This window comes from Ursus maritimus, unplaced genomic scaffold (genome assembly GCF_017311325.1).
Source record: "Ursus maritimus isolate PB19 unplaced genomic scaffold, ASM1731132v1 scaffold_7, whole genome shotgun sequence".
Lineage (NCBI taxonomy): Eukaryota > Metazoa > Chordata > Mammalia > Carnivora > Ursidae > Ursus > Ursus maritimus.
This window is the reverse complement of record NW_024426885.1, coordinates 23,025,565-23,048,209: the sequence shown is the minus strand read 5'-3', so window position 1 is coordinate 23,048,209 and position 22,645 is coordinate 23,025,565. Positions and strand designations below refer to the sequence as shown.

The following is a 22,645-nucleotide window of genomic DNA, read 5'->3' as shown; positions in this document are numbered from 1 at the left end:
GACTACCATAATGGTCAAAGATAAATTAAAATAACAATAATACAGCTTGGATTCTAAAGGTTTTGAATCCTAAATTCTAGACCCCAGGGTTTTTGTTTGTTCTTTGTTTTTGCTTAATTTAATTTTATTATCGTAACACTAGTTAATAGGAGATTGACCTTCTTATATTTTAAGTGTACAAATACATCGTCATTAACTGTAGTTACAATTTGTGAGCGGAACTGTAGAGCTCCCCTTCTCCCCTTTCCCAAGCCCCTGGCAACTAGCATCCCCCTCCTTGATTGTATGAATCTGACTAGTTTAGATGCATCTTGTAAGTGGAATCACGTAGTATTTGTTTCACTTAGCCTACTGCCTTCAGGGTACATCCATGCTGTTGCTACTGCAGGATTTCCTCCATGTTAGGGCTAACTAGTACCCACGGGAGGCATGTACCACATTTTCCTTATCCATTCATCTCTCTGCAGATTCAGGTTGTTTCCAGAACTTAGCTATTGGGAAGAGTGCAGCAATGAGCCTAGGAGTGTTAATATGTCTTCAAGATCCCAATTTTCATTTTTCTGGCCAAATACCCAGAACTAAGATTTCTGGATCACATGGTAGTTCTTTATATATTTTTTGAGAAACCTCCACGCTATTCTCCTTGGCATCAGCACCATTTTGCATTCCCAACAACAGTGTACAGGGGGGCCAATTTCTGTACATGTTGGCCAACACTTACTGTCCTTTGTGTGAGGTGTTCTCTCAGTGTGGCTTTGACTGTGATCTGCCTGATGATTAGTGAAGCCTCTTTTTCCTTTAAATACCTTTTAGTCATTTGTACGTCTTCCTTGGCAAAATGTCTACTCAAGTCCTTAGGTCATTTTGTATTTGGATTATTAGTTTTTTGACTGTTGAGTTGTAGAAGTCCTTATATATTTTGAAGACTAACTCCTTATCATAAATACGATTTGCAGATATTTTCTCCGGCTTGTAGGTTGCTTTTTCACTCTTGATTATTTCCTTTCCTGTACAGAGCTTTTCAGCTTGATATAGTCCCACTTGTTTATTTTTGTTTTGTTTTGTTATTTTGGTGTTTTGTTTTGGTTTGTTGTTTTGTTTGTTTTTTGTTTTTGGTCTGTGTTTTTGTTGCAATGTCCATGGAGTCATTGCCAAGGCCAGTATTATACAAATTTCCCTTCGTTTTCTCCTAGGAGTTCGTCATTTCAGGTCTTATATTTTAGTCTTTAATCCATGCTGAATTTATTTATGTATATAAGGGTCTAATTTTATTCCTTTTCTGGAGATTTCTAGTTTTCTCAACACCATTTGTTGAAAAGATGATCCTTTCCCCATTGTGTATTCCTGGCACCCTGTTGACGGTCAGGTGACTGTACGTGCGTGGATTTATTTCTGGAATCTCTGTTTTGTTCCAATGTTCTGTACATCTGTTTTCAGGCTGGTACCATACATTTTTGATTACTGTAGCATTGGAATATAATTTGAAATCAAGAAGTGTGATGCTTCCAGCTTTGTTCTTACTTCTTAGGATTGATTTTGCTCTTCCTGACATTTTGTGGTTCCATATGAATTTTAAATTGTTTTTCCTATTTCTGTAAAACATGTCACTGGACCTTTGATAGGAATTGCATTAAATCTGTAGATTGCTTTGAGTAGTATGGACATTCTAACAATATTAAGTCTTCTGATCCATAAACATGTGTTTCCATTTTATTTGTATCTTGTTTAATTTCTTTCAGTAATGTGTCACACTTTTTAGCATACAGATCTTTCAGCCCCTTGGTTAATTCATTCCTAAGTATTTTTATATCATTGTGAATTGCAGTGTTTTTCTAATTTCTTCTTCAGGTACTTCTTTGTTAGTGTATAGAAACACAAGTGATTTTTATATGCTGATTTTATATCCTACAACTTTACTGGATTCATTGTTTAGTTCTGACAGTTTTTTGGGGGGACTCTTTAGTGTTTTCTCTATATAAGATCTTATTGTCTGCAAACAGGGACAATTTTAATTCTCACTTTCTGATTTGGATGCCCTGTATCTCTGTTCCTTGCCTAATTGCTCTGTCCAGGACTTTGGTACTATATTAAATAGGAGTGGTGAAAGTGGCACCCTTGTCTTTTTCCTGATCTGAGAGGAAAAACTTTCATTTTTTCAAAGTAGATATTAGCTATTAATGATACAGGCTGTTGGCTTTTCATATATGGCCTTTATTACATTAATATAATTTACTTCTATTCCTGGTTTATTGCCAGCTTTTTATCATGACAGAGTATTGAATTTTGGCAAACATTTTCTGCACCTATTCATACAATCATGCAGTTTTTAGCCTTTATTTTGTTAATATGGTGTATCACATTAATTGATTTTCATATGTTGAACCATCTTTGCATCCCACAGATAAATGCCACTTGGTCATGGCGTATGATCCTTTTAATACGCTGTTGGATTCGGTTTGCTAGTATTTTGTTGAGGATTTTTGCATTTGTAATCATCAGGGATATTGGCCTATAGTTTTCTTATGATGTCTTTGCCTGGCTTTTGTATCAAGGTAATGTTGGCCTCATAAATGAATTTGGATGAGTTCCTTCCTCTTCAATTATTTGGAAGGGTTTGAGAAGGACTGGCATCGATTCTTCTTTAAATGTTCGGTAGAATTCACCAGCGAAGCCATCTGGTCCTGGGCTTTTCTTTGTTAGGAGCTTTTTGATTATGGATTCAATCAGTGTTTTGTTTTGTTTTCTCAAGCACTTTGAAAAAAGGAGAAATGTAGAGCTGAGGATATATAAATGTGTATCAGGATGAAATCCCCATGGGAAGAAGTGTTTTGAAGTTAAATATTGGTGTATATTCAGAAAAATGCCTGATAGGCAATTCTAGCATTGTCCTTTGACCCCCTCCAACACACACATGCATACACACACACACACACACACACACACACCCCTCCCCTTTTCAACATAATATGTGGAACCTTGTGCTCACACTTTTGGCCCATGTCCTCCAGCTAATCCTTCAGGCACATGAGTGCCTACTACAAGGGTCCTGTTATTTTCTATATCTAGAAAAGCCACTGACTTGAGATGATAAAGCAGAATATACACACCTGGGGAAGTGTTGTGGTCTGGAGAAATTTGCACCCACCCTAGCTAGGAACATTTATTTTTGCTTCCTTTAGAGCAGATATGAAAAAAATGCCTTATTCTGTCTGGAAGGGGTCTTTGTGGTTTTCTTCAAACAGGCAGAAAATAGGGCCTTGCCAAAATGGGTAAAAGCTATCTGAAAATCCAAGAACTGTTCCTTGTTCTCCAGCACCATTGTAGTAGACATGAAAGTGAAGCAGAGTGAGATCAACCCACTTGCTCAGGGCCACCCAAGCAGAGGGTAGAGTTAGAACCAGTCTTTTCAACTTCAAACCCTGTTTTTGTTTTTCTACTATACCATTCTTAAAGCCATCAGAAAAATACTTGTACGACTCAGATCCAATTGTCTCATATAATTTGTGGGAATGGCACCGTTAGGATTCTGTTGTTCTCTTCTACTAGGGAAAAACCCCTAATTCGGCTATGTATGAAGAAGAACTCCTTCAACTCTCCAATGTGCGTGCATGATAAGCCCAGTGTCAGGACTGAGCAGGCACCCTTCACATGCGAAGACCCCATCACTGATCACTGGCATGTGAAGTATGACACAAGATATTGTCTAATGGTGATAACACGGCGACATAAAGCTGTCTACAATTATTTGCTCCATCTCCAGAGAGGTCAAAGATGCTGGCAGTAGACCAGCCAGCCAGATGGAAGGGTGCCTTTTACTGTCATTACACACAAGAGGGTTCAGCTGGAAGTTATAACATCCCTATTTGTCCCTAGTTAAATGTTTTTTCAGTGCAGGCTTTGGAAATCAGTACAACCTGTGGGCCCTACCAGAGAAAAATAAACTATATCTATTGCACCACTAAACATAAAAAGAATGTCACAGAAGGGGCTTGGGGTCAAAACTGAATGGGCAGTGGGGAGAAAGAAGACATTTAGCCTGCTCCTTAGATGGCAGTCAGCACAGGCTCTGGATTTAGATCGCCTGGGCTACAGTTGTGCCTCTGCCTCTGTTTTAGAGGAATTGCCTGGGAACCAGATTCTGGTACAGGGATGTGATTGCACCATTGAATCAAAACACGTAGGGGAGTAAAGGAGTAGGGTGAGGCAGGAGGAGGCGTTGAATCGATATGATGCAGGTAAAACGGAGTCCCACAGGCTGCTTGGGAGTTAGAATGACTTATTGGGATTACTCCGTGAAGCAGGGGTGCCAAACCTTTCTATCTCTATACTGATCAGTCATTGGACCCAAGCAGTTCCTGGAGATGATCCTATTTTGGAGCTAGGTGATGTCTTTCCAGCTGAGGAAAAGCCCCAAGAAGGTCTCTGCTGATAGCTGTCAGCTGTCAACTCTTCCCAACAGCTGGTGGAATGCGTACATTAGTTGTGAAGGTAGAACTTGGCGATGCACACTGTTCTGTATGGTCCACCACGTGTACACTCAGATCCATTGTTTCATATAATTCGTGGGAATGGCACCATTAGGATTCTGTTGTTCTCTTTTACTAAGGATATTGAGAAGAGAAAGTTGAGTGGAATAACTATAGGCCCTGGTACTGCAGCTGAACTTGAAGACACAATTAAACTCACTGTGCCTCTTCCCTACTATCCATTCTCAATTCTCTGCACCCTCAGCTAACGCTTCTGATGGTATCAAAGCTAATTTGATGGGGTGACAAATACCCTCATCAAATTTGAGGGATCTGAGCCCTTGGTGACCATGCTTTCCTTAGGCCATGGCCACTGCTCTTGTGTATTTACTATCAAATTTAGCAAGAGGCATTATAGTAGGTGATCTGGGTGTCTAACATATTCTTCCTTCTTTATAGTGTATAAAAGCTACCCTAAAGCAGCTAAGTGATCGGAATCAATTACTCCTTCCTCCACCCTTTTCTTATTGATCTCTTGGTATAAGGAGACCAAAGTAACATGCAACAACTATGACTTAAAATTTATTGAGACATTTCTTCTGCCTATGGTGAAAGTATTTCCCTCTGGGAACTACGGTCTCTAAAACTGCAAGGTTCGGAGTTGCGAGGTTGAGAAGCACAAATTCTCCAAAAGTGTCACCTAGACTGATGGTAAACAGTACTGCTTTAATTTCACTCCTTGATTTCTAGTGCATTTACCTACTGAGGACAAAAAACTATAATTTTGTGCGTATTCTGCATCTTTGATAATGGTGCTTAATCTTTAGCATACACTTCAATAATGCCTTTAAAAAGCATGACAGAGGGGCACCTGGGTGGCTCAGTTGGTTAAGCATCTGCCTCCAGCTCAGGTCATAATCTCTGTGTTCTGGGATCAAGCCCTGCATCAGGCTCCCTGCTCAGCAGGGAGTCTGCTTCTCCTTCTCCCTCTTTTCCCCCTCTGCTTGTCTGCTCTCTCTCAAATAAATAAATAAGATCTTAAAAAAAAGAGCATCACAGAAGCTTCTGGGTGGTATAGTATGTGATAAGGCCAATGGATCCCATAGTCACGTGTCAATGGTCACATCTATTTTGCTGTAAAGTAGGATTGTTGAACTGAAATGATATTATGCACAGTCCTATGCCGGAGGATGAAACACTCTGTAATCCCTAAGATCATAGTGCTGGTTGAGGCCCTGAGAGTAGGAAAGACAAATCCATATCCAGCTTGTGTGTTTATTCTAAACAAGATGAATCTTTGTACTTTCTAGGGTGAAAGTCCAGTTGTAATCAGCTTGTCATCGAGTCATCAAGTGGCTGGTTGGTTTGGTTTCATTTTGCTTTTTGGTTGGTTGGTCTTGAGAGGGGATGTCGTATTGGAGGCTCAGTATTGGTCTTTGTTAATGGAGGTTTGGATATTTGGCATTAGCAGTAGCTAAGACAGACTTGATGAGTTAAAGTCATGCTGTTGAGTTCATGGATAGTCACCATTTCTACCACCATGTCTACTTTGTAAATCCATTGTGCTAGCACAGGGTGACCAAATATAGAGACTGGCCAAGTTATTCTGTCTACTCGGTTGTTTGGTGTCTCTTTTATTACAGATGTCCTCTGATTGGTGTAGACATTAACACGTGACACCAGGATCATCAGGATCCTTGCACTTCATGCCTACTCTTAATAGGTCCCTCCACATTCCTCTTATTTGAGTTCTTTGTTCCCAATCTTTCAATCATTTTTATTCTAAGTCCTGAGCAACAAAACAAATTATTTGTCATTGTCCATTGTCACTGTGTATATTCTTCCCCCAGGACACTTCTTTTCCAGGTAAAGAGGAAAAAAGTACACTGGCTAAAGCTTTGAGCACTGGGGGTATTTTACCACCTTTTTCCCTTTTAACATCACCGTTGAGTGTGGCTGAAACTTGGCTTTGTTCCTCTTCTGTCAGCTGGTCATAAGTGATTCCCCCATGTAGCTACAGAAGTGAGCTAAAGGAGAGGAACCCATGTAATATTGAAGGTTGATATGAGGTCTGGACCACCTGCTTGTGCAGCTTACTTATATCCTCTCCCAGAGGTATCACTTGTATCTTTGACTTGGCAGGTCTGATAGAACCCAGCTCATGATAGATAATTATGGACACAAAGTTACTTGAAGCCTATTTGTCAGGATTTCAGAATACCACTGGTGCTGCCCCACCCTATATTCCGATTCTATTATAGCCTCCCAAAAACTCCATATGACATCTTTTCCCATCATAGATATTTCTAATACCATAGGATCTTCAGCATTTATAGCCCAAATAGCAGAACTACTTATACAATAGCTTAAACCTATTGGAGACCCCCTTCTTACTTTGAGTCTCAGCTGGTAATCTTTTGTATCACCTGGAAAGGTCATAACAGTATTCTAACTATGAAATATGCTACCTCCAGAATCTGAACAGGCCTACCAGGATGCCATGCCCTATTAGCCACTTTCATAGTTGCTAACCTAGATGTTTATTGTTATTGACAAAAGTGTGTTCCCTCTAAATTCATGTGTTGAAGCCCTAGCCTCCAATGTGAACGTATTTGAAGATAATGGCTTTTAAGATACTTAATGTTAAATGAGGTCACACGGGTCAGGCCCTAATGTGATAGGACTGGTATCCTTAGGAGAAGATAAAGAGATAGTAGGATTGTGTATGCACAGAGGAAAAGGTAATGTGAGAACACAGAAGGAGTCTTCCCGCAAGCCAGGATGAGAGACTTCACCAGAAACCAGCTCTGCTCTTACCTTGATTTTGGACTCCTGTCTCTAACAACTATGAGAAAACGAATTTCTGTTACCCAGTTCATGGTATTCTATTATGCATCCTGAGCAGACTAATATGCTCATTATGGTATTTGTGCTGGCCTCGCTTTTAATGAAAATTCTACCAACTAGCCTCTACTATTGTTATTACCGAATCCAGCTGTGTAACAGCATCTTCTGTTGTAAGCCCTGGCCTGTGGAGGACAGCCACCACTGAGCTTCTCAATGATATTTAATGATTCTTTTCTCTAGCACATTCCCTATCACTGTAGTACAATGAATACCTTGTGGACTCTCCTGCTGAATCACTCAGTTGTAGTATCTTCCAACTTTAAATATATATCCATTAGAATATGCTCATTCCCCAAGTCTTTGATTCTTTGAGTACCATCTTTTATTCTAGCTCTAACCAGTTATGGAATTCCTATATCACTTTTAAAAGATTCTTTAAGAGTTATCCTACCACGTTGGCAACATCTCTCGAAATCCTTACCAGGTATTCAATCCTGTGTCACGGGAAAGTGCTCACATATCAATAAACTCCATTATCCAGCTCTGTGTTCTCTCCTTGTTAATCTAGCATCCTCAGAATCCCGTCCCATACGTTTTCTTCTGGCTCCAGCTGCTACATGTTGGTTGTATCCTGTTGCTCCTTCAGGATATAACCCCCTTCTCCCTTAGAAGATCCAGCAGTTCTCTGGCCAGGTTATATGGTGATTTGACTCTAGCTTTTGATCTGATGGGAGGGGAAGGGAGGTGGAGGTAAATCCTGCAAGGCAGGGCCTCTGAATTTTCTTCAGACAAGGGGAGAGCTCTGGTCTTGAACTGGGAGGAACGGGCCACTTCTGCAAGTGAAGAATGTTTAGACGTTTGTGTTAGTGGTTTCAAGGTCTTCGAGTGCATAGACCCAGATATCCCTGTGCCAAGTCTCAGGATCCCATTTCTTTCAAACTAGGTCCACTACAGCTGCACAGCAGATTAGCTCAGGCTGATAAATCGACCTTCTCTGGAGCTCTACTACTCTTAAAATTAAGTCCTGAAAGGGAGCCTCAGTTTTCCCGCTTCAGGCTCAAGAGGTAAATCTCTTCGTATGCTGCCAATGAGACCCTCTAACTTCCCTTTCAGCTGGTGATTAATCATTCTCAATCTCCCCTTGTCTTTCTGCAGTATACCCTGGGCGCTAAGCAAAAGCACGGGCTGTAGGCTACGTCTCAGGAAGGGACAGGACTTTGGGCTTTACGGTTTCTCTGCTGAGGACATTGCTCAGAGAGAAACTCAGCTGTGAGCAGCCAGTCACCAGTGCTCCCACAGCTCGGAAATTATCGTATTCCTGAGGGTATTCACTACAGGCTGGCCTTGTCTTTGTGTCTTACTTCCTTAGCTTTATATTTAAGAAGGTACTAGGATTTTAGGTTATTAAAAGGATTAGATCATTTAATTCATGTAAAGTGCTCACTAGTGTATAGTAAGCATTCAAGAAAATGTTAGGTTCCAATAAAAGGTTAGTGTTTTAGTAATAATACTAACCATTACGTACATGAGTTCAAACCGTGTAGACTTAGAGATGTGACATTTCACGTTGCATTAAGTAATCCTCGTTACATTGTTTTAAATAATTCAAGTTGTTACCTGTAAGAATCCCTAAATAAATAAAAGTGACATTAATGAGGACCAACTCCAGAACTTTCCTTCAAGAAAGTTCTTGCTACCATCTTGCCATGTTAGCTGGCAGGTATTAACATAAGAGTATAGACTTTTTTAACGGTCTAGAACTACCATTTAATAGGACATTTCTAAGCCATAGTTTATAAATAAGGATGCTTGTTCTGAATTCTAGGAGTAGTGAGAAAATTGAGGGAAAATGGAAGAACTGACTCAATCAAGAGATCAGTGTGGGAAGTTCTGGGCAACTGGGGTGGACATTGAGGAGCAGTGGGAAAAAAATTTATTGACTATTATATAATAAATGGAAGCCAAGTATTGATAAGTTAGATCAGCTTATTTGTGAATCCTGAGTCAGATTCTTAGATCTAAAGGTTTTTTTAATTGGTGCAAGCTTATGAAGCAACCGTTTCTCATGAATTGTTAAAGGAGCATAACAATCCTGCCTAACTCATAGGTTTGTTGTAAGAACTAAATAAGACAAAGTATTTAAAGTGTTTAGCGCAATGCACGGTTCATGGTGAATACATGTATTTATTGGTTATTAGAATTATCATTAAGCTTCTATCAAGAACAAGACAGTTGACTTGGGCAAGCAAAGGTGGTGATGACGGTAAGTAATAGAGCATATAATTGAGAACTACCTAGCCTAATCTTTGTCCTCAAGGAACTTACCTCGTATGTCTTATAGTGCTTAAAACAGTCTCTGGACTTTCCTTGATGACAGTTCACAGTTAAGCTCTGTACTTAGACCTTGGAAGAAAGAAACTGGTACATATTTCAGATATGGAAAAATGTTTCAGTGGTTTGCCTTTTAACCAATGCTCTCTAGCTCCTATGTTCCCTCTCTTGTTTGTTGCCTCCTTTAGCAAAGTGCTAAAACCCTTTTCTTTTAATGTTAGGTAGTAAAAGGCACTGTGTTTCTGAAGGACCTGGCTAAAATTTGTTAACATTCAGCTAAAATTGGATAATCCATTCATTATTTATAGACCTGTTCACATAATAGAAGATGTTTCTTTTCCCTTTTTTAAAAAAATAACAACAATAACAACGACAAAACAAGCCACATGATAAAAATGTTTAATTAATGGCATGTGCAAGTCTTAAGCAAAGATTTACTTGTTTTGTGGATTTAGCAAATTCTTTCAGCCGATTCCTCCCAGATGCTGACAAGCCTGTTTGTTTATATTCGTTAGGTCTTCTAAAACCTAGCCAAGTATTAGGATTATTTTTTAAGTAACTCAGGTAGCTTCTGAGATAAGAGATGGGTGTCTTCAGCATCTTACCCACCACATTTGACCCTTTATGAAGCATCTCCAGGCCTTCAAAGGAGGTGTTAAATGAATCTGTCCCACCTTGCTGGAATATAGACAGCAATTCTCAATTAGAAACTATTATCAACAACTCACTTATAGACACATCAACAATGAGGTTTTTTTTAAATCTTCCATTAATTTTCCTTTTTTTAATATAAAGATTTTATTTATTTATTTGACAGAGAGAGAGAGCAAAAGCAGGGGGAGTGGCAGGCTCCCAGCTGAGCAAGGAGCCCAATGTGGGGCTCGATCCCAGGAGCCTGGGTTCATGACCTGAGCTGAAGGCAGACATTTAACCGACTGAGCCACCCAGGCACCCAATTTTCCCTTAGTCGTGATTAAAAGCAAGACCCATCATTAACTTAAATCTTTCTGTTCATTTATTAATATTCTTTATTTACCAAATGATTTCAATTGTCTCAAAATTAGAGACCTGCACATTTGTAGGTGGGCAACCTAAAGCCAGTTGGTTACTGGGACAAGATTCCCAAAAGTTTTATACTGTAGAAGGAAATAGCATGACACCATCAGAAAGACAGGGTCCTGGAGATAATCATTCATGTAGAGGTGGGACCTCAGTAAGAAATGAAAGATCCTGCCATAGCTCACTTTTGGTTCTTTCTTTCTGAATCCAGGTTGATTTGTTCTTATAACTCCTTCTCTGTGCATTGGTATTCTTTGAAATCTCCACCTTCCTAGCTCAACATTTTAGCAACCAAGTTAACCTCACTGCTGAAGTTCCCAGCATACTTGAAAGTCAGAACAGTTCTTTTTTTTTTTTTAACATTTACCTCTTCCATACAACAACAGACTTATTTTCATTAATAATCGTGAAATGAAAAGATTAGCCAGAGATAGTACTAACTGGAAGAGGGGAAGAAAATGCAAACTGAAATTTGCCTTTATTGAAATATCATACATGTAATCATGCTAGTTAACAAATAATTAAAAATAAGATAATGTTAAAGAAGAAAAAAGTAATAACCATTTTAAGACATTAGTTATGTTTTTAGACAAGGGGGGAAAATGTATGCCTACATATTGGATGCAGTAATGAATAATAATATGACAGTTTCTGGTTTTACACCTTACCTTCTGCAAAGTAAATGATCTCATCCAAATTGATCCTTTTCACACATTCTTATTCAGTAGATAATGTACCCAGATTTGTCGGTCTTAATCTGTCTTTACTGATAGCTGAAGAAAACATTTTATTAATCTTAGTTGCAAAAGTTTCTTTCACATGAAGCAATAGACAAATAATTTAAGAAAAATCTTAAACTCCAGGGTAAGTTTGCCAGAGTAAAAAAAAATTCCTTTTCATAATAAATTCCAGAAATTATCATAATTTCCATGTCTTTGTCTTCCATATTGATATTTTTCTTCAGTAGAAAAATTTTGAACACAAATAAAAAGTTCCAAGTGGTCAGATACAATGACAGAATTAAACCAACTCAAGTTCTGTATCTTGGTCTTTGCAGTCACTACGCTGTCATTATTTTGAATGTACTTTTTAAATGCAGGACTATATAGTGCTATAGACTTTAGAGATGCACTCTGCCTGAAGCAATTTTAAACTATTCTGAGCACTAAAAACACAGAACTAATGTGTGTAGGTTAGTATGATTACCTTCCATGTAGAACACAATGTTTATTAAAGAATAATAAATATAAACTAATTTGGATCTTATATTTTAAAATGCAGCAATAACTGGAATAATTGCTTAAAACTTAGACCCACAAAATATATTTCTTTCTATGAAGGAGTGTTTTTATCACTGAAATTGTTTACAATTATTGGTTCATTGTGATAATAAAAAGTAGACAGAGATACTACTACACACCTGTTAGAATGGCCAAAATTCAGAACAGTGACAGCACCAGATCCGGCGAGAATGTGCGCAACAGGAATTCTCTTTCATTACTGTGGGAATGCAAGATAGTATGCTTTGGAAAACAGTTTGGCACTTTCTTACAAAACTAAACATGCACTAACCATACGATCCAGCAATTATGCTTCTTAATATTTACCCAAAGGCATTAAAAACTCATGTCCATACATAAACTTGCATAGAGATGTTTATTCATAATTGCCCAACTTTGGAAACAACCAAGACATTCGGTGGTGAATGAATAATAGCAGACTCTAGTAGAACTAGACAATGGAATATTATTCAGTGCAAAAAATAAATGAGCTATTGAGTCATGAAGAGGCAGAACAGAACCTTAAATTTTTATTATTAAGTGAAAGAAGCCAATCTGAAATGACTACATACTGTATGATTCAAATTATATGGCATGCTGGAAAGCATAAAACTATGGAGACAGTAAGAAGATTTAGTGGTCTCCAGGGATGGGTGTGAGGGTGGTGGAGGGTTGAATAGGCAGGGCACAGAGGATTTTTAGGGCAGTGAAAAATTCTGTGTGATACCATAATGATGGAAAGATCATTAGACATAGAATACCCAAACCCACAGAAGACAAGAGTGAGCCATAATATGAACGACGGACTTTGGATGACTATGATGTGTCAATGTAGGCTTATCAGTTGTAACAAATGTACCACTCTGGTGGGGCGTGCTGATAAATGGGGGAAGCTGTGAGTTTGGGGGGCAGGAGGTATATGGAAAATCTCTAAACCTTCCCCTCAATTGAGCTGTGAAACTAAAACTTCTCTAAAAAAGGAAACTCTTAAGTTAAAAAGAAGTAGACTGACATTATTTGGTAGTATTATTGTTTTTAAATCCACAAAAGACAATGTCCTGCACCCCCATTTTTGTCTGCACTGCAACAGACCACCGCCACCACTTGCCCTTGTACTCAGCTACTGCTCTGCTTCCTTCTGGGGTTTCGTGGCTCACCATCTCAGAAAAATTTCCTGTAAGCTTAATGATCTTGCATCACAAATACACCAGGGCTAACACAATCTACTCTAAGCCATTCTCTACATTTTCTGATAAATTTATCAAACCAAGTAACCATGGAGGAGGACTGTGGGCAATTTTAATTTTTTTAAGAGAATGAAAGAAAAAAAAAATATGCCTGAAAGCAATGGAAAGTAGATGAGACTCAACAATAAATCAGAGAGACTGAACTGCCCCAGCTAATTCAGTCAGAAAGGAGTAAACAACTGCAGAGGCTTGATTCAGACTATTACCTTTAATGCATTAGGGAAAAGAGACAGAAGAGAGAAAATGACTAAGTAATACATGTGAATTTCACACTTCACACTTTGTCACTTAGCATAGCTTCTACCTTGCTGCTATCATCCTGCACTGATACAACATCTGAACAATAGAGAGAGGCAGGAATAATGGGTTCCTTTTTGGAGAAATTAATTCAGTGAGACATAAATAAGAAGACTCTTCTAAAAGAGAGATTCAAAAGCAAATGTGTAGAAAACAACTTGAGCTAGGAGGGGCAGCAGAAAGGCAAACACTGGGTAGGAAAAAGAATTTGAGTCCTTGAACCGTGAATTCAATGCTTGCATCCATTCACTCCTTTCAACGAAATAGATTAATAATTTATTAATGTCAAGTATTGTTCCAGGTGATGCAAAATACAAGTGTAAACTAATCTCTATGGTCTGTGCTCTGACCCACTGATGAATTCAAATTGTCACATTTACACAAAATACCAAATCTCCATATCCTGTGCCTCTAGCTCTCTGATTAGGAAGCAGTCCAGTTTTCCTAAGGAGCCCTCCCTTCTATTTTTCACCTTAGACATCACTGGGGTGGAGTGGCCATGGAGGACTGTCTGCCATTATGAAGCCTGTTTTCCTGGAGAATTAGGCAAGGCTCAGGCCATAAATGTTTTTCACGCCGTGCAATGGAGTCTGGAATACTTAGGCAATGGGGAACCACTGAAGGATTTTTAACCCACAGCAGTCACAAAGAGGTTTACGTTGTTTTAGGAATTTAACGCTGGTGTAGTAGGTTGAATAGTGACATACCACCCCTCCCAAAGGGGGGAAAATATATATCTACAGATGTATGTAGATATAGATATAGATAGAGCCACATCAAATCTCTAGGATCTGCGAATGTGATCTTATTTGAAAAAAGAGTCTTTGCAGATGTAATTAAGTTGAGGATCTTGAGATGAGTTTATTCTGTATTATCTAGGTAGAGAATAAATCCAATGACGAGAGTCATTATAAGAGAGAACGGACACATGCAAGAGATGTCAATATGAAGGCATAGTGGAGAGATGTGGCTCTAAGTCAAGAGAGCCAGCAACCGTAAGAAACTGGAAAGGTAAAGAAGGGGTTCTCTCCTAGAGTCCCAGAGGGCACATAAGACTCCCGACACGTTGACTTCTGACCTCTAGAAGTGTCAGCAAGTAAATATACCTTGTTTTAAACCACCAGTTTCTGATAATTTGTTATGACAGCCACAGGAAACCAACGCAACTGGAGGTAACATTATGGCTGTGCTTGAGAGAGGAATATGGTCTGGGATACGATATAATGGCAGACACTATTACTATGGGACATGCTTAGAAGAATATATACCAAAATGTTAACTTTGGATGATGGGACTCTATATAACTTTTATTCTCCTCTTTATTTTTATTTATGTTTTCCAGTTTTTAAAGAACTGTAGGCACATACTACTGTAGCTAAATACAGAAAAAAATAAGCCACATGAGATAATAAGGACTTGAACTGCGTCAGAAGTCAGCATTGAGAAGAGGAAATGTTCTTTATCTATCCATCTATCTATCTATCTGATAAATATTTTCTGGGTGCTCACTAGATGCTGTTTTAGGCTTTGTAGAGACAACAGGAGACATTACAAAGAAAAACACGGATCTCTGCCTTATGGATCTTATATTCAGGGAGAGAAAGCCACGGAGAGTTTTGAGCAAAGGCATAGGTGACTTCGTTTTAAAAGGATCACTCGGGATGCTGTGCGTAGTGATAGTTAAGAATAAAGTGAAAATAGGGAGAACAGTTCCATGGCTATTCCTATTATCCAGGTGAAAGGATAGTGAGTGGCTTGTGCTAGGACATGACCTAGGAGGCTAGGGTTTCTTTATGTGACTGGCTTGAATAGAGCCAAAGCAAATAATGAAATTATTGACACTTTCAAAGCATATATTATGGTGCTGCTTTAAGTATGGGGGTTGAGCAAGGCTCTTGGTCTGAGACCTAGTTCTTCACCAGTGTACATGGAACCAAGAAGTCTGGGATGCTGAGTCAATCTTTTGAGTACTTCAGGCTCTCTCTTGAATCCTACTGATGGAGTAGCCATGGTACTTAAAATGAAGTGATCCAATGCAGCTGAGCAGGAAGGAGGACTTCACTGACAGGTAACACTGCTGGATCTGGTCCTACTCAACTCCATTTCTGAGGACTATGCCCACAGCACATAACTTACAGAAACTACCCCATTGGATGGCATATTTTATCACACAAGAATATGTTGTAGTAAATTACATGATAAGAAACCATTCCATGGGGGCACCTGGGTGGCGCAGTTGTTAAGCGGCTGCCTCCGGCTCAGGGCGTGATCCCAGAGTTCTGGGATCGAGCCCCACATCAGGCTCCTGTGCTAGGAGCTTGCTTCTACCTCTCCCACTCCCCCTGCCGTGTTCCCTCTCTCGCTGGCTGTCTCTGTCAAATAAATAAAATCTTATTAAAAAAAAAAAAAGAAAGAAACCATTCCATGTATTCAGTTCTAAGGTCGGGGACTATCCCCAACAGCTCCCTAACCAAATGAACACAGGAAGATCAGTGATGATATTTTTGTGGTTATCAGGGTATACTTGGGAAACAGTTTTAATTATTGGAAATTGTCCAGCCAGCTGACGGTGTTGGTCACTGAGCTAGCTAATGAAAAAAATCACTTGCCCTCTTTCCTCAAAAATAACAGTGTGATTGAGAAATAGACCAGTTCCACACAAACTTTTCCCTGCACAAAGCTTCGTAATTATCCTAACTCCATTCCAAAAAAGATTTGCCATTGACTAACATTTAAGACAATTCCTAAAATGGTGCAAGAAAATTAAAACCCTATATAGAATGTTCAAAAGTGAGATTTATTTGTTTATTATTTTTTTAATTGAGAACTAGAAACAGAATGAACTGATCAAACAGCTGATGTCAATGCCTTAAGCACCAGGGACAGAAGTTTGGGCTTAGATTGAGTTGCCAGGCATTTGGGCAGCCCACACATGAAGGGTAGATGAGGTAAATATTACAATACTCTCAGAGTCTAGAAAAAAACCACCATACTTTATGCATAAGCCTATTTTATTATACAAATATCCCCACCCCAGTTTGCTTTAAAATGATTTCAAATGCTACCAACCATTTGAAGTCTTCTTCAAATCACTGCTCCCTTAGGGCACCTGGGTGTCTCGGTTAAGCGTCCAACTCTTGATTTCCTCTCAGGTCATGATCTCAGGATCATGATCTTGGGGTCATAAGATCAAGCCCTGTGTGGAACCCCACATTGAGCTCCCCACTCAGTGCAGAATCTGCTTGGGGTTTTTTCTCTCCCTCACACTCTGCCCCTTCCCCTGCTCTCTCTCTTCCTCTCTCTAAATAAACAAACAAACAAATCAATACTTAGAACAAATCCTAGCTCCCTTGAACACAGTTACAAGGTATGCTGGAGGGCTTACATGCATCCTCTATCACTGTCTTTTCAGGACTCCAGATTATCCCAAATCGTAAGGGGACTCCAAGTATCCCCTAACATTTGTATGTAGGATTGTACATTTTAGTCCTCATGAAAAAGCAATTGCATTCAAGTTTTGTTTCTGGGGGAAGAAAGTGTTATAGCTTGCTTTTCAAAGAAAGAAATAGAAGAGACATTCTGGAAAGGAGGAGAAAAGCAATAAAGAGATTCTGCATCCACCAGAAGGAAGAATAGCAGGACAAAACATGTGAAGAGCACACATACACCAGGTACCTAGGTCAAGGGACTAGATTAGAGTCTAACAGGTGTAGTCTGAAGACATCGGCTAAGGGATTAGGGTGACTCAAAGCTCAGGGTCAAGGAGATTAATTTTAAGGAGGAGGGTATATCTTTAATTTCTGAATCTTGCACTGCCTGGCTCTCCTACTAATTATGGAGTCAACGTGGAAAATGCATCAATAATTTAATTGATACCAGCAGTTAGGTTCTCGTCTCATTGAGCCTCTTGTTGAGTTGGAGTGATTCTCTTAATGGAGGGTTTTTGTAAGAGGAATGCATGATAACTCCTCCTCCACATTCCTCAAGTAATGCCTTGTGTACCTCTCTGTGTGTTGATGGCTTTCTACTACATTTTGTAATTTGATAGGCATTATAGCCTCTTACTGGAGAATAGAGGCTTGCATGTTCTACTTATGTTTGTATCCAACAAAACATCTAGTGTTTTGCACATAGTAGGGACTCAGGTTGTATCTGTAAAATTGAAAGGGGAAAGGAGAACAAGGATGAGAAATAAAACCATACTTCCTCAAAGACTATTCAATGAAGGCCTCTCTTTCAAAATTACTTGAGTAGTGCAGATAAATGCAACAGTAAAGCTGTTTAGGAACACCTGCTTTCTATTTGTCCTTTAACCCCTAGCTCAGACACCTCTCTTTACTCTGTATCCCATTTCTATTTCTATTTAGGATAGTTTGATAATCAAGCTATGATTATAGATGCCCAACATCAGTTCCTCTATGACAGACGTATGATTCATTCCAATCATCTTACTCTGTATGCAGATGTTCCTACACTATTCCATTTTCTTAATTACATAGTCTCCAAGGGCTACACCTGTGAGGGGATGCAATCCACAAATCTGCAGAGTTTAAAGAGAACTACCTTTCCCTGAGGTCTTTTCCCCAAATGTTAGGAAATGTAAGTGATTATTCTAACAAGCAGAATTTCTTCCCCCTCAAGTCATGACCTGGTTATATCAGATGAATTCAAAACTTCTGGGAAAGCACCTTAAGGCCATATCTTTTTTCCTCTCATGAGTTTTTGGCTGCTTGCCTTCAAACTGCAAGCTGCCAGACTTCATCCTTTAAAAGCTTAATTACCTGAAAACCCACCGGGCACCTGGAATCCCTACAGTTCTCAGCCCTAGAGCTTGAGGATGGATGGAATAGAAATCTAATGCACTTGACCTTCTCACCTCCTGCTCACAGTCCATGCCCCTATTACACCTACTCAAATCCTCACTGAGGACAGAAGGGCCAGGGACTTTTGTTGACAGATGTTTCTAGAAAAGCTCCTATTCATCTGAAAGGCAATTGGGCCCCCTAGACCAGAGGTCCTCAAAAATATCATCCCCATACCTTACACTAGCAGCCTCAGCAGCACCTGGGAAATTTTTAGAAATTAAATTCTCGGGTCCTAGTCTCGACCTCCTTATTCGGAAACTCTGGGGATGGAATCAAGCACCTTGTGTTTTTATAAGCCCTTCAGGTGATTCTGATAGTTGCCATAGTTTGAGAACCATTGTACTGGGTAATTGACCCAATGGCATTTGGCTGTGAGCTGTGGAGTTACTATTTATAACACCGAGCAGCCCTCACTCACCTCAGTCTCCGGAGTTGCAGGCGTTGGTGAGCTCAGTTCAAAGCGAGGACTCTCAACTTTGAAGGTGCTTGGATAGCTGGCTGGGTGCATTTGGAAGTACAGGATGTTCTCCCATGTGGCCCAAGGAACTGAAGAAATTCAGAGGATTCATAAACGTGAGTTGGCAAAACCTGGGACAGAGCATCACAGAGTTACCCTATCCTTTAGATATGACCATCTGCACTATTATTTTCTTCCTTTCATTCCATCCTATAGATTTTGCTTTTTAGTGTTCCTCTTAAGGGTGATTCAAAACAAGGATTTATCAAGTCTTACTGGGTGTAAGGTGCACATCAAAAATACATATCTTGGGGCACCTGGTGGCTTAGTTGGTTAAGCGTCCGGCTCTTGATTTCGGCTCAGGTTATGAGGTCAGGGTCCTGGGATGGAGCCCTGAGTCGGGCTCCCTGCTCAGCCGAGAGTCCGCTCCTCCCTCTGCTCCATCCCACTTCGCTTGTATTCTCTCTCTCAAATACATAAAATCTTTAAATCTTTAAAAAATGTAGGGAGAACACTAACATAATTTTAAGACACTCAAAAAGTTACCTATTGTATGCAAACGTATTTCAGGGGAAGTTTCTTTGGAATGCAACTTCCCAAACAAGATCAAATATCTTCACGTGGCACCCTTTCTCTACTGCAAACACGCTGCATAGTTCCCCTATAATGCAGGTGTTTACTTGGGAAACTGCATGCATTTTAGTTTTCTTTTAATCCAAACATTTAAGCTCACTAAAGGAACACATTCTCTGAAGATTTCTAGAGGGTCCATTTCAAATGCACATCATGGTGTATGTTTTATCTTAAATATAAGTTTTCATTTAACCAGATTTACATAAAATAGGATTCAACTGAGTTAACCTTTTAGTAGGAAAGAGGAAAGGCAGATGGACACATAATTTGGGGTTTATAGAAATTTTTTCTGGGAGGCTACCATTTGGGAAAGCAAACCATAATCCTATATGTGAACACAAGTAAAATTGAGGTTCAAGTTAATCTAGCTTTATATTAGGAAGTATGGAACTTGGCTGCTAATCTCTTAAGAATTTCTGTCATATATATATATATATATATACACACATACATACACATATATATACATGAATGTATATATATATAGAGAGAGAATGTATGTGTGTGTGTGTGTATGTCTGTGTGTATAATTTGACCTAAAAATACTTTTCTTAGATTTTAACTGATCCTTTAGACATATGATTTAATGCCAACTTCAATGGATTATTAGGATGATCTAAAAACACAAACTGTTTCATCACTATGGAAATAGTTAATACACAGAATTGCTAGAACTGGAGGAAACTTGCTGACTCACTGATTCTTAACATTTTCCTCTGTGACCCATGACAGGGCATTTCCCCCGTATCACCTCTCTGCTCCTTTAGCTCCTACCCCACCGCTTCTGCCTCTCAGGTTGAACTAGTTTTAAGAGAGGCCACATGATTGCCAGCAGCTGGAACGGTGGTATGGGATTGGGACTCTTATCAGAAGCATGTAGCCAGCAAAAGTTTTTAATTTTTATTGAGGTGTAGTTGCCATAACCTTATATTAGCTTTAGGCGTACAACAAAATGATTCGATATTTGTGTGTATTATGAAATGATTGCCACAACAAATCTGGTTAACACCCCTTACCCTCCATCGTTACTTTTTCTTTCTTGTGATGAGAACTTTTTTTTTTTTTAAAGATTTTATTTATTTATTTGACAGAGAGAGAGAGAGACAGCCAGCGAGAGAGGGAACACAAGCAGGGGGAGTGGGAGAGGAAGAAGCAGGCTCCCAGCGGAGGAGCCTGATGCGGGACTCGATCCTGTAATGCCTGTAATGCCAGAATCACGCCCTGAGCCGAAGGCAGACGCTTAACCGCTGTGCCACCCAGGCGCCCCTGTGATGAGAACTTTTAAGATCTATTCTCTTAGTAACTTTTAAATATACAACATAGTACTATTAGCTATACTCGCCATGCTACACATTACATCCTTATGATTTATTCTAAAAGTGGAAGTTTGTACCTTTTGACTGCTTTCACCCATTTCTTTCACACCCCCGCTCCCTGCGTCGGGCAACTACCAATATTGTCTCTGTATCTGAGGGTTTTTTTTTTTTTTTTTAAAGATTTCACGTATGAGCTCCTAAGGTATTTGTTTTTTTCTGTCTACTTACTGCACTTAACACAATGCCAAGATCCATCCATGTCGTTGCAAATGGCACAATTTCCTTCTTTTTTGTGGGAGAATAATATTCTATCATCATTTGTGAGCATATATGTACGTGTATGTGTGCGTGTGTGTTTGCCTGCACACGTATGTGCATGTAAACACTCTTCATCCACCAATGGACACTGAGGTTGTTTCTGTAACTTGTAATAATGCTGCGGTGAACATGGCTGTACCTATCTTTTCCAATTAGTATGTTTTTGTTTTTGTTTTGTTTTTTTGTGTTTTTTTTTTTTTTTTTAGATAAATAGCCAGAAAGTAGAATGGCTAGATCCTAGGATAGTTCTATTTTTAATTTTTTGAGGAAGCTCCATACTGGTTTCCATACTGGCTGCACCAGTCACTGTACATCCCAACAACAATGCACTACACTTCTCTTTTCTCTGCATCCGCACCAACACTTCTTGTTGGCAGCCTTTTTAACAAGCGGCAGGTGGTATCTAGTGGTTTTGATTTGCACTCCCTGACAGTGATGTTTAGCACCTTCACATGTACCTGCTGTCTGCATGTTGTCTTTAGAAAAATGTCTATTCAGATCCTCTGCGCATTTTTTAACCAGCCCATTTTTAGGACTATTGAGCTGCATGAGTTCCTGATACGTTTTGAATATTAGCCCTTGATCAGATACAACCATTTGGTAGGCTGCCTTTTCATTGTGTTGGTTTCCTTTGCTTTGCAGAAGCTTTTCAGTTTGGCTTAGTCCCACATGTTTTGTTGCGCTTTTGTGGGTTTTGCTTGTGATGAGAAATCCAAAAAATCGTCGCTAAGGTCAATGTCAAGGAGCTTACTGCCTATATTTTCTGCGAGTTTCATAGTTACTGGGCTTGTGCCTGATGGCTTCATGAATTCGCCTGTCATCCTTGTGCAGGGGCCGTGCTAATGTCTGCATCGTTCCAATTTTAGTACACGTGCTGCCCAAGTGAGCACAGCAAAGTTTCTTTTAACATCTCCATGTATGTATATACTTGTTTATGTCTGTGTACTGGAGACAGCAGGGATTAGAGTTAATCTGAGATACAAACTAATGCACTGACTGTGTTATTAAACAAGAAATATTCCACCCTGCTGGCGTAAACTGCTATCAGCTAGTAAAATCACCTCATCCTGGAAGTGCTGAGTTAGGGTCACACATAAGTGATGCACTTCCTGCACTTTCTCCAAACGTACACTTGCCCCCAAGGAGGGATTTAGATTGACCTCATCCTCGGATAGTCAAATTTAAAGAACATTAAACTGTCATCTTAGCTCCCTGTCTCTAACCTCAAGGCTGGAGTGGAGAATTATTTTTCTAAAGACCATGCTTCCCCTAAGCACATTCTGTAGGCTTCTTTATAGAAGAGCACGTGGGTATCCTTCCGGAGAACATTGGGTGATAAGCTGAACATCCCAGCACTGTCTGTGGGGTTGACCTCTGTACCTGGATTCCAAGGGGTCAAGCCCCCCACTGGGGGCCAAGCCAAGAGAAGAAGCCACCTCATAAATCCGCTGTGGAGACCACAGTGACCATGAGGAACTGGCTCTGTCTTCCCAGGAGGTGACTTCAGCGGTTTTCTGTCACAATCTGGT

General features: G+C 39.6%; 1 non-coding gene across 1 annotated transcript; it reads right to left on the bottom strand.

The window, feature by feature from the left end:
- Window positions 1-21,902: 21,902 nt before the first annotated feature.
- LOC121101376 lies at window positions 21,903-22,006 on the bottom strand. The gene has a single exon (XR_005833368.1). It is a non-coding gene; the product is annotated as a U6 spliceosomal RNA (small nuclear RNA).
- Window positions 22,007-22,645: the final 639 nt, after the last annotated feature.